The following is a 6,427-nucleotide window of genomic DNA, read 5'->3' as shown; positions in this document are numbered from 1 at the left end:
GACGTCACGTCCGCGTCACGTGACCACGACGTGGCAGACGTCATATAGCAACCGCTGTTTTGTTTAGTAGACTTACAGTTGTTATGCATTGACATAATGGCGCACACACCAAATAGATTTAAATAAATTAAATAATTCTTCTGCCCACTCTCTTTTAAACAAGTTAACTCTCCCCGCGGATTTGAATTCCGGCGAAAGTTACGCCCATCGACGTCACGTATGTCACGTGACCACGACGTGGCAGATGTCATATAGCAACCGCTGTTTTGTTTAGTAGATTTACAGTTGTTATGCATTGGCATAATGGTGTGCACTCAAAATAGATTTAAATAAATTAAATATTTCTTCTGCCCACTCCCTTTTAAACAAGTTAACTCTGCCCACGTCCATTGACGTCTTGTCTGCGTCACGTGACCACGACGTAGTGACGTCATATAGTAACCGCTGTTTTGATCAGTAGACTTAGTTATTATGCGTTGACATAATGGCGCACTGGTTAGCATGGCCACCTCTTAAGCATGATGTTGCGGGTTCGACGCCTGATCAATGTTAGCATGGAGTGAGCTGAAGTGCATGGCGCTGAAGATTTGAATCTTTGAAATGCGCTGAGGTCTGACATATCAGGCAGAATGGTTTGCCATCACGTTCAACAAAAAATAGAAACTTTCCCACTCTGATTAAAACGTCCTGTGTTCATCTACGTATTTTCGTTTTGCTGTGCATCTTTTCCCTGCCATTTCGAGAGCCCAATTGACACTCATAGTTTAAAGAAATGTGTTTGCCCATCCTACTTTGTGGAATTTCACCACATGCGCTTTTGACCAAAATACCAAATTGAACTCAAGTGAAGCCAACACGCACAACCCCCCACACACACACAAATGTTGATATGAACATAAAAGAGCCGCATGCGGTTCGGGAGTTGCGGCTTGGCCAAACCTGTACTATACAACTTTATTTGTATAAAATTTTCACAACAGCTGTCACACAAACAAAGCGGGAAAAACCGAAGACGTGCGTGTTCCGCCCACGCTGGATTTATTTGCACCTTTGAAAAGACACCGTATTGCCGCAGATGTGGCAAAGAGTACTTTTGGGCATCTGAGACGGAAGGATGTCCAAAGCATCACGTCACCTGCTCTGGTAGGCATGGTGGTGGGACGTTGAGGTCAACCGCTTTGGGGTTGGCTGAATCTTTGATCGCAGGATGCCACACACTTGAAGACAGAAGCAGAAAAGCAGAGCTAAATGCAAAATGTACTCACCGGTGACTCCAATTTTTTTCCCCCCTGAAGAAACAGCTGGACGGGTGGCCCCGGCTGGCCAGTGGGACTCTTGTTATTCTGACCCTTTTTAGTGCGCGTTTGGGGCAACAACCGTTTTTTGTGGCGCTCTCTTCTGGTTCAAAAGTGCCCTGCATGTGAATTTGCTTTTCCTGCCTTCTGATTGGATGAGCGCCGGTGTGACGCGGTGCCTCTGTCACCGTGGCGGGGGGTATACGTTGGCATCGGAGCGTCTGCCAACGTCTGAGACCGGCTGGCAGTGTATCGGAGGTGTCGAGTGCGGTGCCGCTGGAGCTCACTCACCAGCTGGTGTTAGGGCCACAGAATGAAGGCCAAGGAGAAGAATAGAAAGAGAAACAGAAACTTCTCCTCCAATTGTTTGATTTGTCTCTTCTGAGCTTCGATGAATTCTTTCAGCTCTTTGTTCCTCTAGGACGGACAAATGGAAAGTGGCATTCAAAAGCCAGTAAGCGTGCAAGTAAGTGCCGGGCTGGCTTTGGGCCCTTACCTGTTGCGCGCTGTGCAGCAGATCCATTCTCTCTTGGAGGATGCAAGCGTCGCGCTCCCTCAACTCGCACATCAGGGCTCGCTTCCATTGGTCCACGGCGCTCCTAAGCTCTTCTCTCTGATCCGCCGTCAGCACGTCATTCACGCCAGCGTGGCTGGCTTTTTCGCCGTCCGTGGCGGGGCAGTCCCGCTGCGGTAGCGCCTCGTACAACATGGCCTCCAGCTCCAGGATCCTCTGGGCCGCAATCCTCGTCCATCAGTGGTCCGGCGGGAGATTTGAGGGCGGCTTACCTTATGAGCCTGGTCCATGGAACACTTCCTGAAGTCCAACTCTTCATCCAGGTAGCCCTTCTGCTTGCAGAACATATCCTAGCACAGCTCAAGGTCAGAATTGTTGGGGCACATTGCCGGAGTTCCCCTTGGCTGATGTCGCGTGTCTGTCTACCTTCTCACTTTCAATGTCCAACATCTTCTGTTGAAGTGCTGACTTGGTCACTTTGATGTATTCTAACCACTGAGGAAAGGCTGCTGTCACATAAGCAGAATGCAAGAGCGTGCGTGGACGTGCGCGTTACCTTCTCGGCTAGGGTGAGAAGGGTCCTGGCGTGAATCACGACCACCTGCTCCTCGTTGGTGAGATTCTGCAAGAGCCCAAAGGCACAGCGTCAACAAGCTTCTTTCAGCGCAAAGCCTTCCAAAAGTCACATTTGAGCCGCCGAGTCTCGTGGAGTGCAAACATAAGGAGTTCGACATACACTTACGGCGTTATAGCCCAGGATGTCCAGCTTCTTCATCAGATCACTGATGACGATGTCCGGGGGAAAGGCGCAAGGAGCAATGTAAGGTGTTCTGGGACCTCGGGTTAAGGTTAGGGTTGCGAGGGACGCCTTACGTACGCTCACGCCCTCGGCCTCGCAGTAGATCTGCAAAGGGCTGAGGCCGTCTGGGAAACGGACTTGCAGAAACTTCAAGACGGGGGAGCGCCACTCCCTCTCCTGAAAGGCAGAGGCATGCATCCGTCCGTCCGTCCGTCCGTCCGTCCGTCCGTCACATCTCTGGCCTCAACACGCTTGTGCGAGTCTTCCCACCTCCAGCTCCAGGATGCGGAACTCAAGCAGTTCGTTTTGGTCTCGGATATCCTGGATGTGCTCTTTCAGACGCGCTTCTTCCGCCTCCATCCGCCTGACCTGAAAAGACAGTCAGACCTCATCTGCGGGGCTTCCCGACGGGTGTGACGCCAAGCGACTCCGCCCAGCGCCTTTCTTTCCGTCACCTTTTCGGCCAACTGCTGATTGCTCTGACGCAGCAGCTGCTTCTCCTCCACCCACTTGACATTCTAGAAGAGACAAACGCGTGGACAGCTTTGGAATGTTGTGTCATTTTCATCCACAAATTCTTTGGTTGACTGGAAAATGACATTTGCTTTTCTCCGCATTTTCCCAGCCACGTTCGGGGGGGGGGGGGGGGTTGGTCCAGTAATGCCAGACGGATGAGTGACTGAAGAATGTAGCTATTTTGTCTGAGAAAAAGGTGTGCTCATTGATGAGCTTACCTGTCCTTGTTGCTTCAGCGCTGACTCCAGATCTGCTACTCTGCTTTGATAGTGACCCATTTCTACCATCAGCTTTTCTCTGGTCTGAAAGGAGGAGGAGGGAGGCTCCTCCTCCTCCTTTCAGACCAGAGAACACCCGAGGCTGGGTGAGAACGGGGAGGCTGCGACCCGGCCGGGGGTTGCGGGAAGGGGCGCCACCTTGATCTCCTTCTCGGCGTCGTAGTCCCCTTCGCTGGTCTGGGCTAGCAGAGCGTAGGCTCGTTGCAGCGCTTGATATTCTTGCGTCAGCTGGCGGTAGCGAAGCTCCGCCTCTTCATGCACACACCAATGCAACACAGCACTAGTACCAGAATCAGTCAGACCGGCGACAAAGCACCCGCGACGCAAAGACGAGTCCGATTCCAGGCTGAAGAGGAATGTTTGGTGCCAATACGCTGGCAGAAATGGCGGGCTACCTCTTCGGGTTCCGTGTCGGGTGTTCTGTCGGTGTGAAAAGACAAGGACGATCCGTCCGGGTCCACCAACACGTCTTCGTCGTAGCCGTAAAATGTTTCGATGACCTGCGGGCGCGGAAGCAAACATCTCTCTGAACAAACTGAAGCGACACCTCACGATGAATCGACGAGAGGAACGATAGCGAGAAAAAGGCCATTTCATCTTGCGCAACACCAAGCAGCCGCAAACAAACAGACTCACCTTGCAGGACCTCACGCTTTGTTCCTCCTCAGAGATTCTCGACGTCGGTATCGTAGCAGCAAATCTCTCTCCTGTCGACACAAATAATCCGCCTTTGAGATTCTTTGGATGCAAAGGGAACGAACGGCTCCGGCGCAGAAACAAACGCGACTCACAATGACATTTCTGACATGAGCTCCTGTCTCCAGAGCCTGAAAAACACGTCACCGGCGATGATTGGAGGGACGCTCGTCTTTTCCAAAAGTGACAACTACAGGGTGTGTCAGGGTTTTCCAGATTATCTTTATCGTATCATTGTGTTGCTTTGACTTTGACTGCGACCTGTAATAAATAATATTATTTATCCCTTATTTATCCCTATCGCTTATCCCTTCCTACACAAAGTCGTAAAACACCCCTTGCTATGTTTTGACTAGAGGTCAAGGGCTTCCTCTATTCAATCCACTCTTACACCCACCCTGTTTCTCTTAATTAAAATGCTCGTGCAGGAGCCGAGAGTCAGACTTCATTCGTACAACGGATGGACTCTCCACCTGCAGGTGTCCAAAAGAACTTACTTGTCTCCCGTGTGGTTCTTGCAAAATAAGTTGGAGCGAGCGCAACTCTAACAGGGTGCATTTTGCCACTAGCTGCCTACGGACAATGACGTCGCGCTCGCGGCTCATGGTTGACGGGCTGAGCAGCCGGGCAAGTCCGTCGTTTTCAGCGCACAGCGAGTGGCAAAGGCGCTGACAAAACGGGAGCTTTGAGCTGCTGAAAACGGCAAAACAAGTCTAAAGCGTGTTCAAACGCGTGCGCACAATGCTCCTGCTTGAAAGGTCGGAATTTAAGGGGCCAATTTTTTGGATGGCGGCCGCCGGCCAAGCTTTGGACGGAAAAGGTTTCCTGGCGACAGCGAGCGAGCGCGGCGCTGCCGTACGTGCACCGAGTCGCCTGCCTGAAGACCTTGGACAAGTCGTCGATGATGTGCCGCTGCTCCACAACTTGAAGGAACTCCATTTCACCGTCCTGCTGGCCGCAACCGCGGTCCAGGTCATTGAGCGAACTAGGCCTTCTCTGTGGAACACAAATGCAGTGGACTCTGTTGGCACGCCGCCGTTGTCCGCGTCGACTTACCAAGCTTGCCATCTCCTCGTTCTCCTGGGTGACAAAGCGCACTTTGTTTTCAAGGCGACACAGCACCAGCGAGAGTTCTTCATTCTTCCTGCTCAGGCGTTTGTTTTTGTACAGGAGTGGCAGAAACTGGCTTTCTGTTTCTCTCAGTCGCTTTAGCTGCAAGCATGAAGTGCGGGATGTGAAAGACGCACAACACGCGGGCCAGAACGTATCCATTTCTTTTGCATCGGTTTGAACGGAATCGTGGCTTTGGCTCCCAATAAAAGACATCTACCAGGCAACCGACTCGCCGCGCCGCTCAACTAATAAGCAAGCGCAATGGGTGCCTCGCTGGATGGCGCGCATCAAACGTAGCGCAAACCTTCAAGCGTGCCGTCAATAAATTACCAGTTCATTGCGCTCTTCAGAAAGCAGGGCGTTTCGATCCTCCAGTTTCCTGATGACTGCGCTGAGCTCAGCTCAGCGATTTTCAGATGAAACCGTCGCGTGTCCCGATCCTCCTGAGACTGAAAACGCCCCGCAACACACACACACAAGCACTCGTTCAAAGTTCAAAACTGTTTTTGTGCTACCTTCCTCCAGCAACGAACTAAGTCATGCGTACTGCAAGTGTGTGATGAGGTGGCTTACGCAATGAAGAGGATTGCTAGTAGCGGCGTTGACCCCACTTCCAGGGTAGTTTAGGCCCGCCCTTTGGGAATCCCTCAGGGCAGCGATCTGCTGCTCGGCAGCCTGAGTCTGCAGCTGAAGGCGGTGGACGTGGCCGGCCCCAGGGCTTCATCCAAAACACTAACCGCTCTGTCTTTCAGCTTGATCTCATCCGTCTGGATGTACAAACGGGGAGCGCTCAGGCAGGCGGGCAAACTCATTTGCCAGAATTGTGACAAAAACAAAGAGAGCAACCGGCCAATTTTTTTCTTGAATCGACTAGAACACCTTTGCTGTGACAAAAGCGAAGCGAGCAACCGGACATTTTCTTCTTGTGAAATAGAATAGAATAGAATGCCTTAGGTGTCATTGCACTGCAGGTATACAACGAAATTGGGAACATAGCCACGCACCGCGCATCTGATCAGTCCTACCAGTCGGCGGATCTCCCTCTCGCAGTCTCTCTTCGTTCGGCTCAGCTCCTCCCGATGCTGGTGATGAGCCGATCGGAGCTCGGCCGCTCGGGACTGCCAGGCCTGCTGGGCCGCTGCCAGGGCTTCTTCCGCGCTCCTGGTGAAGGCGACACCGCTCGGTCTCCCGACACCGCCGCGTCTCCTCCACCTCC

General features: G+C 52.2%; 1 long non-coding RNA gene across 1 annotated transcript; it reads right to left on the bottom strand.

Moving 5' to 3' along the window:
- Positions 1-5,093: 5,093 nt before the first annotated feature.
- LOC137840026 (uncharacterized) lies at positions 5,094-5,970 on the bottom strand. Its single transcript, XR_011086418.1, has 3 exons — positions 5,785-5,970; positions 5,542-5,660; positions 5,094-5,310 (listed from the first exon to the last, which is right to left on the bottom strand). It is a non-coding gene; the product is annotated as an uncharacterized lncRNA (long non-coding RNA).
- Positions 5,971-6,427: the final 457 nt, after the last annotated feature.

Source organism: Syngnathus scovelli, unplaced genomic scaffold (assembly GCF_024217435.2).
Source record: "Syngnathus scovelli strain Florida unplaced genomic scaffold, RoL_Ssco_1.2 HiC_scaffold_36, whole genome shotgun sequence".
Taxonomy (NCBI): Eukaryota; Metazoa; Chordata; class Actinopteri; order Syngnathiformes; family Syngnathidae; genus Syngnathus; species Syngnathus scovelli.
This window is presented reverse-complemented; position numbering and strand designations above follow the sequence as displayed.